Here is a 16,453-nt window from a genome sequence, read left to right on the forward strand (position 1 = left end):
TTTTGTAACATCTGTTCATTGATGTTACGACAACAGTTCGTAATCTCTTCCATTAACTGATTTAAATTATTCATTTGTCGTTTTTCAAGAAGCCGAACACAGAAAAGTCTAAGGGAGTTAAGTTAAGTATTTGTACCTCTTATGACACGATCACCGAAAAAGTCACTTAAATACTGAAGATTTGCACGAGTTGTATGAGGTGTCACACCATCTTGCTGAATATAACCGTACTGATTAATGAATTCATTCAAAATTAATTCCCTGTATCTCTCGGCATTAATCGTTTAATGGAAAAATATAGGACCAATAAGTCTTCTGTGTGAAACTGCTATCCATACGCTAACTTTCATTGGATGTAAGGGGGCTTCAACAAACACATGTGGATTTTCAGAACTCCAATAGCGAACATTTTGTGAATTGACGTATCCTGATACATGACACCATGCTTCATCTGAGAAGAAACTCAAGTCTAACAATCTGTCATTATTGAGATTATTTTGAAACCAGTTACAATTATTTATGCGGCTTTCAGGGTCATTAGGCAGGAGCTCTTGTACAGTTGTTACTTTGTACGGTTGGAAATGCAAGTTCTTTTTAACAATTTTATGACATGTACTGCGAGGTACACCAGTGTGAAGAGCCAGTCTTGTAAGGGATGTTCTCGGATGTTCTTCTAAAGTATCTCGTATGTTTTCAACTACATCTTCCATCACCTTGGGACGGCCTGACGATTTCCCCTTTTCAACACCACCGGTAGCAACAAAACGATCAACAATTCGATGTATGTGAGCTGCGAGGGACTTTTCTAAAATATTTTGGTCCAGGTAGTTGGCTAAAAATTCTTCTTTACAAGCTTGAACGCTGTATGTCCATTCTCCGTCTCTTTTAACACCGTTGCGGTAATAAGACATTATAATGAACTTTTTTGTTCAAGTGTGAACACCATTTTAGCAATTACTTCTAAAATATTCGAGAAGTTATAAAATTATAAAAACAGATAACGACAGTACCTTTGTAACACCACCGGAAGTTATCTAGCTTTGAAAAAAGCTTTTTTTAAACAATAAGCAGACCAGGAACGCAAGAAACAACAAAACAGGACTTAGTGTAGGAAGTGTAAATGAGGTTAAGTTGACTTCGTGTTGACAGCTTGTGAATATATCTGACAATTTGGCGGTTAGTAGTTGACGAATTTAAAGGGGTTGGCAAATTTAAATTCCAGAGCCCTCTGCGATCCCACATTCTTTTAGAGACAGTCTGTATTTTTTTCAGTACTAGATACGTTAAAACCCTTTCTGATAATAAATAATAATTAATAAAATTATTTTGTCGGATGCGACGGATCCGAGTTGTCATTTCTAAACGGTTGCTATGAAAATTGTCTACGTTAACCAATGAAATAAGCGACAATCTTTCGTTGCCAGGTGACGGTTGTTCATTTATTAACCCTGGGTTAATAATGAAACATTATTAACCAGTAGGACAGAAATTCTACCTCTGGATTCGGTTCAAGAGTAAATGACACCTTCTCAGACTAGAAGTGAAAAATATATACCAAGGTGGAGAACTTCATGAATACAGAGTGTCCCAGAACTGGCGTACATCCCGTTAACTGCAAATGTAAATACTTATTCTGAAATGGATTCTGCAAGAAAAATTGTTTAAATCCATTTTGTTTTTAAGTTACAACGATTTTAATTTAACCAATCATCGTAGACAAATATGAATTCAATCCACGCGTTTCCTAGGAAACAACAGCTCACGGTAGATTTATCTGCAATCTTTCTGTTGTGATTGGCTAACTTAAAATTGCTGTAGTTTAAAAACTATAAGGTTAAACAAAAAAATTCTAATGAAATCTTTCTCAGAAGAAAGAGCCGGAGCACGTGGTTAACGGGATGTGCGCCAGTTCTGGTACAGCCTGTATAGCCAGAGCGCCAAGATTAGAGCCCGAGGCGCGCCGAGGTTGTAAGGCGCGAAGGCTATAAGGGACTTCTCCACCGTGGTTTATATACTATCGGGCCTTCAAATAAATATTTATTTAGAGTAGGCGTAGGCAACATTCTAATTCTGTTAACAGCGTAAAGTAATTTTTGTAGGTAACCAATTATTCTCCGGAGTTACACAGGTTACATAGTAAGCTTTTTCCCAATTTCATATTGTCATATTCCGTGGAGGGGGAATAGGGACAATGCACTACAAAAATGAAAAATATTTTCTAACCCAATTTTATTTCGTTCAAATGTCAGGCGCTTCTTGTGTCATTTTCTACGCTGGAAAAATGTTGCAAACAATTGAATTTCCATAGGTTGCTGTAAATATAAAGTTATTTGAAGGCCCGTTATTTTTTTCACTACTAGATACGTTAACACCCTTTCTGATAATAATTATTAATCAAATTATTTTGTCGGATCCGACGGGTCCGAGTTGTCATTTCTTAACAGTTGGTAGAAAATCGTCTACGTTAACCAATGAAATAGACGACAATCTTTCGTTGCTAGGTGACGGTTGTTCCATTATTCACCACTGGTTAATAATGAAAAATTACTTACCTGTCACTGGGCCAACGTAGAAAAACGAAACTTCTCAGTGTTCTATGACAACCGATAACGCTAGACTTTATTACTATACTAAGGACAACGTAACATTTTATCTGCCCCGCCTATTTCATTTTCTTAGTTACCAATGAAATGGGTTGTTTTACACAGTAAAAATTTCTGACATTCGAATTGTCTTAATGACATTTTATTTTTTAGAACCTAAAACAATAATTGTGGATTTTACAGCAAAATTCTAACCTTAACTTTTTTACGTGGCAAATGTGATGAAAAATTATACAGATTGAATCTGGCTTTGATTCTGATTGGTCAATTTTAGTGGGCGGAGCAGATAAAAAGTTATAACGGCAATAATATAATATCTGTTCACGTTGGAATGAACATCAATGGTCCAAATGACCTGACCTGTTACTATGACAACTCATATGAAAGTTAATGCCAAATGTGTGCGATTTGCACCACTGATGTTCAATCCAACGTGAACGGGATATAGTAGTGAAAAAACTATTTTTTCTTCAAACGTCCGTAAATTATGACATTATATCCTGCTGCATTGATAATGCTAAAGTGTCACTTCATTGTCATGGCATCTAACGAGCTGACGAGCGGCAGATAAAGTTATTATCTCCGCTGATGAGCGGCAGTAAAGTAAACTAGCTAAATCATTTGAAATTCCTACCTGGTTTCTTAACATGTCTTAAATAATTTATTATGAAGGTTTGAAGAAAAAATAGTATATGTTATTCGGAGCAAAAATGGTTTTATGTGCTTTGGCTGATTTGTCTGCCTCACTGCGTTCGGCAGCCAATCTACCAGCCGCAGCACATAAAACTTCATTTTTGCTCCTCATAACATAATATACTATTTTGTGAAAATAACTATTACCGGTTTCAGTATAGTAAGCCTTGGTTTACATTCACAAAAGTTGAATGGTAGGTGAGTCATAAACTGTACTAGTACAGTAATGCTGTAGGGTATGTCAACAACAATCAACAAATGAAGACAATATCTAACTTTATTCATTATTAATTTATTTTACTTAAATAGACGGAACTCTGCCATAGTAAAAATGAACTGCACTTCGTAGCATCGGGCATTGGGTAGTACGTCCATAATGATGAGGGGCTATACATATTTCTTCAACTCTATAAACAAAAAGATAAATACGTTACGGAACTAACACGATGAGCACTTACCAGTTCATGAAAATTCGCCAACATCACTTTCATTTGCAGTTGTAACCTTATTTAGATCCTGCCGTAGAGCTATATGCGCTCTTGCCGAGTCTTGCTGGAAATATGCAGTTTGCCGCTCTTGGTCTGTGAGTTGGTTCAGAAACGGCAGTAACATGTACTGGATATATCTTTCCGAATTGACGGTGAAGTTAAAAAACACTGGCCCATACACCCGCTGTCTCGAAACCGCTAACCACACGCCCACTTTAACCGGGTGCAAAGTTGCAGTTCTGACGGCGTGGGGATTTTCACCGGACCAAATTCTGTAATTTTGTTTGTTCACATAACCGTCGAGATGAAACCAACCTTCATCAGAAAAAAAGGTGTTGTCGAGGATATCATTATTCATTATTTCATTAAACCAGTTGCAGAATCGTACTCTCTGGAGATAATCGGGAGGGATTAAAGACTGGACGACGGAAATTTTGTAAGGGTGGTATCTTAACATTTTTTTAAGTACTGTGGAGCAACTTCCATATGATAAGCCTGTAAAACCGTAAATTGGAACAACATGGAAAATCAGGAATATTATGGGTAGTGTTACATTAAAATTTTTCATAACATAACGATTTTCAAAACCTTGAATTGAAATAAAAATTGCAAATTCAAACGTAACAGTAGGTATGAACATTGGTGGAATAGGAAGGATAAGGAGCAAACCTGTTTGAAGGGAGAGCCTTCTTATGGAAGTGTTGGGATTTCTTTGCATACGAGTTCTGATATCCTCGCCAACTTCTTCATTTAAAGTAGAGGGTTTGCCAGCTGGTTTTTGTTTAGTCACGTTTCCTGTATTAAGGTAGCGTTCAACTACTCGCATGCAATGTTGCTGGAATACATCGAAAATGACCAAAATTTCGGGAAACATTTCCCGAAACTGATTATACGTTCCTTGCAGCGAGTATTGCCAACCAGTAATTGGATTATAAATCCCGCTCGAAAATAAGCCATCTCAATGAAAATATCGTGTTGTAACGTGAAAACCATTGTAAACAAATTCATTTGAAATTTGCAGCGCTTCAATTTGAAATGTCAAATTTGTCTTGTCAATGACGCGGCTGTCAGTGTCAAACCGTCAACAACCGGAAGCTACTCCAGTTATACCATTTAAAAGTAAAAATCAGTAATGCCAAGTTAAACAGTCCTATTTGATCACCCGGTATTTTAAACCGAGTTTTTGGATTTAATTGTTTTAAATTCTCTCTAATTATTCTGAAACCGGTAAACTATTGGACAAACCACGGATGTTATGAATCATAACAACCTTAGATGTCTTAAAATCCTCGCTCTACGAGCTCGGATTTCAAACCGACATTTGCGGTAGTTATGATAGTCATAACATCGCTAAGTATGTTAAAATAGCTATAAGCCGTTCACAATTGTTTTAAACACGCAGAAGACCACGATATTTTTTTGTTAGATTGGCGTCGGGTCCTATCATATAACGCTTCGTTATTAAATATTAGTCTTGTTGTCAATTCCCTAATTGAGTTAGTGCAATTCAATTATAACCTAAAATAGATTTATTATGCCAAATTACAATATTGCCAAGTAAAATGTCAGATTTTCATACACAGTCCGAATTTGAAACAATCGTGAACGGATAACATATTGACCCACGATACATATAATCAATTCATTTTTGTAATGACGAATTAACACGTTTCTTATTGCATAAAATCAAGTCCAATTGCGAAGATGTAAAAACGGAAGACAGCACAATTCGAATTTTTTTTTCCATCATTTTTTTAGAAAATGTTTTTGATTTTAGATATTTTATTGTGCGCCTCATTTTTGAAACTGTTGTTGCCTGAAGTCGATTAACTTTTTTTAACTCTGAATTTTCCATCTTTAGTGCAGCGACTTCATTTTTAAGAGTATCTTCTTCGACAGTCGTTCGTGGCAAAACAGTGGCCTCTGCTAATTTATCAAATTTTGAATCGGTATCTTCCTCGACGGCGACGTTTAAAATGTTTGCCAGAAATTCTTTTTTCTACTTGACGCAAAACCGTTTTTGTCTTTTAGACAAATATGTTTTTTCATTTGGTTTTAAATTTTTTGATGGAATAGCATCTTTCTTCAAAAGATTTCTTTCAGGAAGGTTCATTACCCTATTCCTTACATCATCATCAAAGTCTTCTGGCAAAAAATGTTCTGAACATACGTAGTGGAGTAAAATCACATATCTAACTCGCTTATTTCTGAAGGTAGGTGATTCCAAGGTATAACTAAATGAGACCTATACTATCTTGTAGATGACATTTTGAGGCATAAGGAATGGTCATCTACAACTTTTTTTAATAGGACCGAACTTTGAAAACGGCCTTTATACGTAGTTGAGGTGTAGTCCGAAAAACTACGTTTCTCGTAACATTTAACGCTGTATTAATTCAACTATTGAAGCTATAATAATGATTTTCTGTATATTTGTAGTAAAAAGTACAGCGCTTCCAATAGTGAATCGGAAATTTTCCAAATATCGATAGTTTTGAAAAAAATAATTAATAAATTTTGATTAATCAAAAATGCGCATCGTAAACTTCACTCTGCTGGGAAATGTTGAAAATTTCGATACACATGCAGCGAGTCAAATGTAACTAGGATATTGTAAAAGTTAAAAAAAAAGAATTAAGTCAGTAGCCCGTATACTTTTTGAGAAAATAAATGTGACCTTAAATTAGGAATTTGATTTTTATGGGAAGCAAACGTTTTTGTTCACATAACATTTTGCGGTTGTTAACTATTTTGTACTTGTACCCAATTGATTTTATGATTTTGTACAGAGTGGCTCGCCCCCTAGAATACTCCAATTCATTTCGAGCGTATTCAAGTTCAATTTTGAAATGTTTTTTGTTCTTTAGAAAATTCCGAATTTTTGTTTGCAAATCCTTCCGAAAAGGATAGTCGCAAAATTTCTTTTTGTTATTGGCCCGTCCTTCAACTCATGATTTTAAATTATCAACTACTTCATTTAAAATTTTGTATATTTCTGTACAGCACTTAGAGAGAGTTTTATTTTAGATTAGAATTTACCGACAAAATATCCGCCACTGCTTCTACAATTTTGTGCTTTTTCATTACGTTTCCATCATCTCCATGGGTAATTTCTTTTATTTTGCTCTACTTCGTTTTGGAAATTCATTCATTTTGACAGTGACAATAATATGACAATTAAAATTATTGCCAACTGCTTAATTTTTATTTATTTTATAAAAAAATCTAACAAAAAAAAAGTTCCAGTTAGTTCGTCATTACAAAAATGAATGTATTATACGCTCTCAATGCAACAAACTCCACGATACAGCTACTTTACATAACAAATGAATGAAATGAAACACAATGAATTACGAGTAAATGACATACGAAGTAATCAACATGGGTAACAAACGCGAATATACAATTTAACAGTACAGGAAAAAAGCGGGTGTCAACACTCATCGTCTGGACGCAGGTGCCAGGGAACCTTCTAGCTATTTCATACCACCCGCCTACAGCTGGCTATCGAAACGGATCTGTCAGCTACTAGTGGCCAAGCAGGAACGTTGTTCGTTGTTCACGCTTCAGGTTGATTGAAAGGGACCAGGAGGCACTGATCGAGAGGGATCTCCAACTCCACACGACAGGAAATCAAGAATCCAAAAAGTAGAAAGAGTAACGAAAGAAAGAGCCCTATAAATAGGTCAACGGTAATAAGGTGATCGGTTAAATGTCTGTATCTTACGTGAATAACACGGCCTCTATCCTCCAACATAGAGTTTCTTCGAATTCCGCAAAATACGCCTAGGCCGGCAGTCACATCACCGAATTCGAATCTCACACAGCTAATCCATATCCAAAATTCCGTAAAACGGTCTGATTTCACCAAAAATCACATTGAAAAATATGGATGTGCAAGTTTTTTCCCCCAAAAGTAACACTGCCTCCGTATAAGATGGCGACCAACAGACGACGGGAAAACCGAGAAACTCCAAAAAAAATTACAGCTCGCCTGCGCGCGTTCGTCACGGTGGAAGTGGCGAAGATGCCAGCAGCGGGAAACGAAAGATTTGATCGTCACAAGAGCCCAATTTACACACGAACACAATTTACACTATTATGAATGAAACATTTTATGATTGCGTTAAAAAATGACACGCGTCGACGAACTCTGTCAGGGGCACAGAGTCGGGCTCGTAGACCAGTCCCAGGTCCGCGGTTCCCTTCAAGTACCGTAACACGCGTTTTACCGCCGTCCAGTGTTCTTCGCCATAGCAGTTAAACTGACCCAGGTGACTCACGGCAAAGGAAATGTCGGGCGGCGTAGTGGCATTCAAATACGTGAGGATCCCCAGGAGTTCACGATATGGAAGTTTCACTTCCTCGTTACTCTGCCTCTCCTTCTTGATCAGTTTTGCTCCCAGCTCGACCGAAATCGCGACCGGCTTGCACTCTGACATGCCGAATCGATCCAACATGTCGTTGACATATCCTCGCTGGTGCAGCGTCACACGGCCGTCGACGCGACTAAACTCGACGCCCAGGCAGAAACTTGCGTCGCCAAGATCCTTTATTTCAAACTTCCTGGATAGGACCTTACCAATTTCGGCAATTTTTCTTCTGATCGCTTCCCGCGACGTAAATTACCATCAGCGTTGCGTCTTCCCCTGAACCAATTTGAAATAGGCACGGTTCCGAAGCTGTTGGTGCTGCGCCACTTTCTCTCAGCGTCTCGTCTAGCTTCTTCCCCTGAACCAATATGAAATAGGCACGGGTCCGAAGCTGTTGGTTCTGCGACACACTCTCTCAGCGTCTCGTCTAGCTTCAGATACTAGCTCCTGCTGGCCTGACGCAATCCGTACAGTGACTTCTTCAAGAAACAAACCTTGTCCCCTCTGCTGTATTCTCGAAGCATGCTTTTGGCCTTCGCCCCCACCAAGCTGTCACCTTCAGACTCGACTATGCTCTGCAAAATGTCTCGGAACCGCTTGGGTGGCTCCATGTAAATTTTCTCTTTCAACTCACCATTGAGGAAAGCTGTTGCGACATCAAACTGCTTAATCTTCATCCCACATCAAGCTGCGAGTGAAGCCATAACGCGTATGGAGCTGAAACGAGCCACTCGAGCGAAAGTCTCTTGAAAATGAATGCCAGGCTGTTGGCTGAAGCCTTGCGCCACCAGATGTGCTTTTCTCCTTTCCGTCCGGCTTGAATTCGGTCCGAAGAACGATACGGCTACCGACGATCTTGGAACCTCGTGGATGAGGTTCCTTATCGGTATCACCGATTTCATATCGGCCTCGAACAGGACATTTTGCACAAGATCCAGGTTTTCAGGGGCGTGGCTTTTTTCGCTGGCTCTTTTGACTGGTAGATTTCCTCTAACCGTTTCCACATGGCATGTGACGTCTCGCACTGTTTTATTTGTTTCAACTCGCTCGAACTGATAGATAAGATAATGTCTGATCTTGCTCTCAGATCCTTCCTTGTCCATTCCTGCATATTAGCCGTGTTCACGTTGTTCTCTCCTGGTTCGGGCTTCGAGGAGATGCCGCTGACGTATTCCCATAAGTCCTCTTGGATCAGCAGGGCTTGCATTCGTAACTTCCACGTGTTGTAGTTGCTCTTGTCCAAGACCTCAATTCTGTTGGTGGCGTTCATCATGGCGTCTTCAGTCACCACGTTTTCGTCTTCGACACGTGTTTCACTAACACTCGCGAAATTCTAGTCTTATAATCTATTAAGTACTGTGTCGCAGTACTAAACGTTTGGCAGAACAAAAGACGCAGTGATAGTGTTAACAAAATATATTCAAACTGAACACATACACATTTAGACTATTCTGTCATATTGAACATACAAAACAAAAGGTAATGCGTACAAAGAGGGAGAGAGCACACATCGCTCTTCTTTATACAGATAAGCGCCGGACCCTCCAATACACACACGTGACCTATAGTTCCAACAGGTTCTGGATCGTCGATATTTTCTCCATGTGTATTAAAAAAATATTGATTTTTTAAGTTTATAATTATCCATACTTAGGTACAATTGGCTGTGTGTCATTTAACATCGAACTTCCAACGATTTCCAGATGATCTCCATCAGGAATTCTTTCTACACCAAAAATTGTTTTTTTTTATTTAAAATAGCCATAGTCAGATCAAAAGTAGCATCTTTAATTATTATAGGAGTTGCTGTCCCACCACCGGTTTTGGTAATTTCCCATCTTTCTGCGGCGGTCTTTTTCCTTGTTTCTTTCTTTTTATTTTCAAAAAATCTTTTCAATGTATCTTTACTTCTGAACGTTGAATTTTGTGCATTGAATTCCGTAGTAATTTTTGTCCATGTTGCCTCCTTATTTCGCCATGAAAGCGCATCATTTCGAAACCATAGTAACAATCTAAATATTAACTTTTTACAATTTTGAATCAATAGTCCAGTCAATATAAACATAAAAAAGCGTCCGACCTTGCAAAAGGTCATGTAGTTCTGATTTTTTAATATGTTGTTTGGACCTCAGCCAAGAGTGAAAAACCAAATTTGCAATTTCGAAAGACTTGTGCGCGTTGCGTGGTAGCCAAAGAACAGCAACATTTTGGCACTATTTTCAGTTTTCGCTCAATATCTCCTAAGATATGAGTCTCATACAAAACATTGAAGTTACTTTTTTTAAACTAGATTAAATTCGCCTAAGCGAACTTTGTGAATCCAGCAGTTTCCGAGAGAGAGCTCTTCAAAAATTGGGTATTTTTTCCAAGAAGTGAAAAAATTTTGTTTACGTCTCTTATTTTATTAAATATCGTCAAAAATACTCGCCCCATGACAAAAGTCATGGGCACTCAACATGAAGTATATTTATTTAGCTTTAAATTGAGATCTGACGGGCAGCTGCAGGTCCAATGCTTTTCTCAGAAGTGGCATATAACCGATAACCTCAAAAAATGGAATTAGGGAAAAATTAATGAAAACAAGTTTTCAGCGCATCAAACATCACGTATAGGGCCTAAACCGATAATATAAGTTATTTTAACGTAATTTAGTATGTGTGGTTAACAACTTAAAGGGAGATTGTGAAGTTGGTGGAGAAATACTGCCGTCAGCACCAGACTTGTTCTGGTTGTATGGAAAATCATCGAACACCCCAAGTATGCTCCTTTGGAACGGGTTCATGGAGCAGGTGACAAGTGGTCTTGATTTTTATCGCTCAAGAATCATTTTCCTCTCTTTCATCCGCGAGCTTTAATTTGAGCTCCAGCGGGTACATGTCCTGGCATATACGAGTATGTTTACCATGAACACCATTCCCACGGTCCACCGTGCTAGCACACTGCTGGAGATTGCAGGCACATGTGTCAATCCACCGTAGCTATTCATAGACCACATCAGCAATCAAATCTGACCACAGGCCGGACCAAAACTTATCGAATCGGCGGATTGTAAAATTTCGTTCTGTAAATATCTTAAACTCAGTTCGATCCATCCGCTGTTCTGGAGCCACCATATCTTGCAAATATAAGTGGGCACTCTTTATGTAAAAATAGTGACCAGCTGAATGAAAAAAAGTAGCATTTTATCGATAGTATACAGGTGAAGGTTCTTATCACCCTGACGGTCTGCCTGAATAAATAGATTTACGGGAGTACACGTGTGTAAATATTGGACCCGCAGCTTTGATGTGGGACCATTACCTTCCAAATTATGCAATGTAGTTTTGAATTTGGCTCTTAGGCTTTGGTAAGAGTTATTTTCCTTTACAAACAAGATAAGAAACCTTTCACTCTCACGTAGCTTATTCTCAGTTTCGGCTCTTTCCTTCCCAGTCAAGTCTACCTCATCCAAAATAATGTCAGCCAAAATCAGATTAGTCAAAATGTGTGCTCGTGCGGCCCGTGAATAGGCATGACCATTCAGCATTAAACAGTCATAAGCAGCGCTTTCAGGAGCCCTGCCATTATTGCACCGATACAACCCATGAATGACATGAGGAGATGAACTCTCCAAGCCTCACAACCACGCAGCTTAACTGAGAATGTTGGCCACCCTCAACAATATCTCTGGCTTTAAGGAACAGAGGTTGATCAAAAGTAAAGAGCAGGTTTTTTGAAAATGACCTTTATTTCTCTCACTGGCTTCAAAATGTGATATGAACATTGTATCGTAATCAAAAGGTGGGGCGCGGATGAATGAGAGGAAAATAATTCTTGAGCGAAAAAACTCAAGACCACTTGTCACCTGCTCCATGAACCCGTTCCAAAGGAGCATACTTAGGGTGTTCGAGGAACAAGAACAAGTCTGGAGTTGAGGGCAGTATTTCACCACCAACTTCACAGACTCCCTGTAAGCTATTAACCACACTTACTAAATTAAGTTAAAATAACTTATTTGATTGGTATAGGCCCCATACGTGATGTTTGATGCCCTGGAATATTGTTTTCAATAATTTTTCTCAGATCTCATTTTCGAGGTTTTCGGTTATATGCCGCTTTTGAGAGAAGCATTGGACCTGCAGCTGCCCCTCAACTTAAAGCTAAATATATATACTTCAAGTTCATTATTAATGACTTTTCTCGTGGCAGGAGTATTTTTGACGAAATTTAATAAAATAAGAGACGTAAACAAAAATTTTTCACTTCTTGGAAAAAATACCCAATTTTTGAAGAACTGTATCTCGAAAACTGCCGAACGCATAAAGTTTGCTGAGGCCTCAAACTATAGCGAATTTAATCTAGTTTAAAAAAGGTAACTACAACTTTTTCTGTGAGACTCATATCTTAGGATATATTGAGCAAAAACTGAAAATAGTGACAAAATTTTGCTGTTCTTTGTCTACCACGCAGCGCGCACAAGTCTTTCGAAGTTGCAAATTTGGTTTTTCACTCTTGGCTGAGGTCCAAACGACATATTAAAAAATCAAAACTACATAACCTTTTGCAAGGTCGAATGTTTATATTGACTGGACTACAATATCACGACATTTTGTCATCATTTTGAGTGCTAAAATGAGCTACTTTTACGCACTAGTGCTAATATGGACTTTCATTTTGCAACGATTTTTATATGTACAACAATTTTATTTAGAATTAAAATAAACATTACAATTCGTTAAATTCGAAAAACAAATACCAGAAGTTACACGCAATTCGTCAGATATGTGAACATTCGAAGCTCCCGAAGACGATGAAGCAGTAACAGTTTCATTAAATTTCTTTTTTTTTTTCAATCTGAACATTCGAAGCTCCCGAAGTCGATGAAGCAGTAACAGTTTCATTAAATTTCTTTTTTTTTCAATCTGGGTGTTTTCCTGATCTTCTCCACCTACTAGCAACTTGCAGATATTCTTTTTATCCTCTAAAGAATCATCTACCTATCCTTCAGCTACATTTGAGGATTTCCAGGCTCCCATGTCTTTTTATAATCGACATATCAGCTCCTGCATTAGCTAATAAAGACGCTGAAGTTCTTCTAAAGCAATGTCCAGTATATTCTTTTGCACTTGGGAGTTCCAAAAAATTTGCAATTTTACTTGGGAGACCCCCGAAGGTATTGATGCCCACTGGTTGCACGGTACATCTTCCCTTTTTATAATTTATAAGAAATCTGGCATGAGGAGTATGAGATGGGCGCAGTGTTGCATATTTGCGAACCATATCCACCAAGTTTAGGTCTTTGAAATTTCCTTTTGTTACTGTGAACTCACGAGGCACTTTTGTTTTAGTGATCGGCAACATAATTTTCATAAATTCTCCTAAATCTTCTACATTATTTACTTTTAAATTGAGTAATTCTTGACTCCGACAAGCTCCCGTAATTCCTATTATTAAAACCACCTGAAAAGAAAAAATAAATAGTAACCAAACTTATACGACAAAAACGTAAAAAAAACCTCTTACTTTTTGCATTAAGTAATCTTCGTCATTTGCTGTTGTAAGAAACTTTTCAATATTTTCCTTACTGAAGCTTTTGGATTTCTTGGCGCGATATCCTTCACTTGGTCGTTTCAAAAATGCGATCAAATTTGTGTATTTACTCAAATCAAGGTTTTTGTTGATTGAAATCATGGTTCTTAACATGGAATATACACTCCACAACGTTAAGAGTTTCACAATTTTTGATTTTTCAAGGAAGTACGCCATCATCACTTTCTCATTAATGCAATTTACTTTTTGTTTAGACCTCCATTCTTCGAAACGGCTGTATGTTGTCTCGTAAGCGACGCGGGATTTCTGGGGGATTAAACTTGAGACGGCCTCTTGTGCAGCAGCTTCAATACGCTCTAGAACGTTGTCTTCTTCTGAATCACTCATTTTGTTTCCAAAAACAGTTAAATAATCGCAAACTTTTAAAAATTCGACAATCTTCAGATCGTTTTCGTTGTTTATTATAAAAATGACAGTAACCAACCAAATATTTTCAGCCACCTATCTTTTAAATTCAATTTATTCGCGGTTAAATTAATTAATATTTTACTTAAATTTTGGCAAAATAGGAAAAAGCCTTGTATACAACTCGTTGCAATAATTCGCTTTTTTCGCACACGACGTGTTCTCACGTCTAGTGCGAAAAAAGCCTTCGTATTGCAACTAGTTGTATAAATAGCTATTATATATTATAAAGTTAATATTTAGATTGTTACTATGGCTCGAGTGCCTAAAAGTAATGTCATTTTAGACACGAGTGCCTAAAAGAAATGTCATGTAACGTCATTTTTTATTTCAAAAGAACCCGAACAAATAATGCCAAAAAAACACAAAATAAACAAACGGCTTATTGTTTATAATAATTATAAATATTGAAAGTACAATTATCAATATTAGAAAATTGAACATTTGATGTGGTTGTATCCGTGATCTTTTGACAATTTTGATTCTTTGCGATAATTTCAACACGTGAAGACGTAGCAATAAAGATGCTGACGATCTCCATAAACAGTGCCCAGTGTATTCACTGGCATTAGGAAGACCCAAATAAATAGCAATTTTCTTAGGTATGGCACCCATTGTATCCATTATTTTCTCGAAAAGTATACGGGCTACTGACTTAATTCTTTTTTTAAAAACTTTTCCAATATCTTAGTTACATTTGACTCGCTGCATGTGTATCGAAATTTTCAACATTTCCACGCCTATCTTCAAATAATTTCAACCTAGAGATGCTTGCACTTCCATTTTTTTTCAAATTACGTTCACATTAATTCCTATAGATGTTTTAAGTCCAAAAAGAAAAAAATCTGTTGGGCCGTTTTTGAAAGGTTAAAGGTCTTTGATTTTTAACAATGTAATAACTAATCTCTTGATGGTAAATACTGATTCGTAAGATTTATGGTCCTGTTTTTCAGTCGTTCATTCCCTCTAGTAGCTTATAAACAATTATTGTTACAATACTGGTAGCAATGACTGTTACTTTCTGATTAACGTTAATCATCTGCACTGCTAAAATAGGTACCTACATAAAACACTGATCCTTTCAAACTATGCATTAAATTTAATTAATCAATCAGACACGTAGTAAATACGAAGTCTTTTGTACTCGCAAACTGCTTGCAGTAGCCTTGAAGAGTAGTTGGAACGGTCCTCTACTCACTTTGTATTTTTTCCATACGGAATTAACGTCAAAATGCACAGATTCCATTGGATGTTCACCGAAAAACATCAAACCTTGCTGCGTTTTGTTGCAGAACTCCACAATATAAAAAAAACACAGCATGAAGTTTGGAAGTTACACTAATATTCAAAGATAGATAACTCTCTTTGAATGAATTTATATAATATCCGAAATTGAGATCCAGGTCTTGACCAAAGCATGATTGAACAACAGCTCTGAAATCTTGGAAAACTCTGACAAACTTTAAACATCCCAGACTGGAATTTCTACGTAAAACGTTAACAAGATTTTTACTAGCGTTCCCTTTGAAACCTGTACCACCATGGGTTACTTCGCGCTGAACATTACAAGATTTTGCCCCTGTTAGTGCTTCTTTTTCAAAATTAGCCATGATATGTAAAGTTTGTCTAAACATAAGTGAATTTTACGGTTTTAACAACTAAAGTACTTTATGAGGGATGTTGTAAAAGTGGGAATAACCGAATCTGCAGCTTTTCGTTTAACAAAGACAGGCACGCGTTGCAAAATTTACGACAGGGTAGCTAAATATTCTGTTGTGATGGATTTGTCGTGAACAACCCTAAAATCCCTCATAAAGTACTTTAGATGTTAAAACCATAAAATTTACTTATGTTTAGACAAACTTTATGAAGAGTGTATTTACAACACCTAACATTAAATGCAGTTCAGGTGAAGTAATTATCCAGAAAAGGCTTACGAACAGTGCTTCTAACAAACGGTGGATGGATACAATTTTTAAAGCACTTGGATTAGCTTTTTACGGCCTCTGCTTGCAACCATTTCGTAAAATTTTCCTTAGAATTACTAATGGTTCTCAAAGCACCCCATTTGTCAAGTTTATCCTTCATTGCATAACACCATGTGCAAGGAAAAAGGCTGCTGTGCCACATGATACCTGTTAAAATATTTGCAATTTTTAAATGGGTTGCGATTGTTCCATGAAAATCGTTAACGTTTATTACCGTGGTGCGTGGTCTTTTGGCATTTTATGTAATAGAAATCAAACATAGAATCAATCACAATTAATATTTTGGACTTAAAAGTAAATTGACAGAACTGGTA

General features: G+C 37.2%; 1 long non-coding RNA gene across 1 annotated transcript; it reads left to right on the forward strand.

The window, feature by feature from the left end:
* Nucleotides 1–2,276: 2,276 nt before the first annotated feature.
* LOC138141154 (uncharacterized) lies at nucleotides 2,277–4,800 on the forward strand. The gene is made up of 2 exons (XR_011163024.1): nucleotides 2,277–4,116; nucleotides 4,165–4,800. It is a non-coding gene; the product is annotated as an uncharacterized lncRNA (long non-coding RNA).
* Nucleotides 4,801–16,453: the final 11,653 nt, after the last annotated feature.

The sequence above is a fragment of the Tenebrio molitor genome, chromosome 1, assembly GCF_963966145.1.
Source record: "Tenebrio molitor chromosome 1, icTenMoli1.1, whole genome shotgun sequence".
Taxonomy (NCBI): Eukaryota; Metazoa; Arthropoda; class Insecta; order Coleoptera; family Tenebrionidae; genus Tenebrio; species Tenebrio molitor.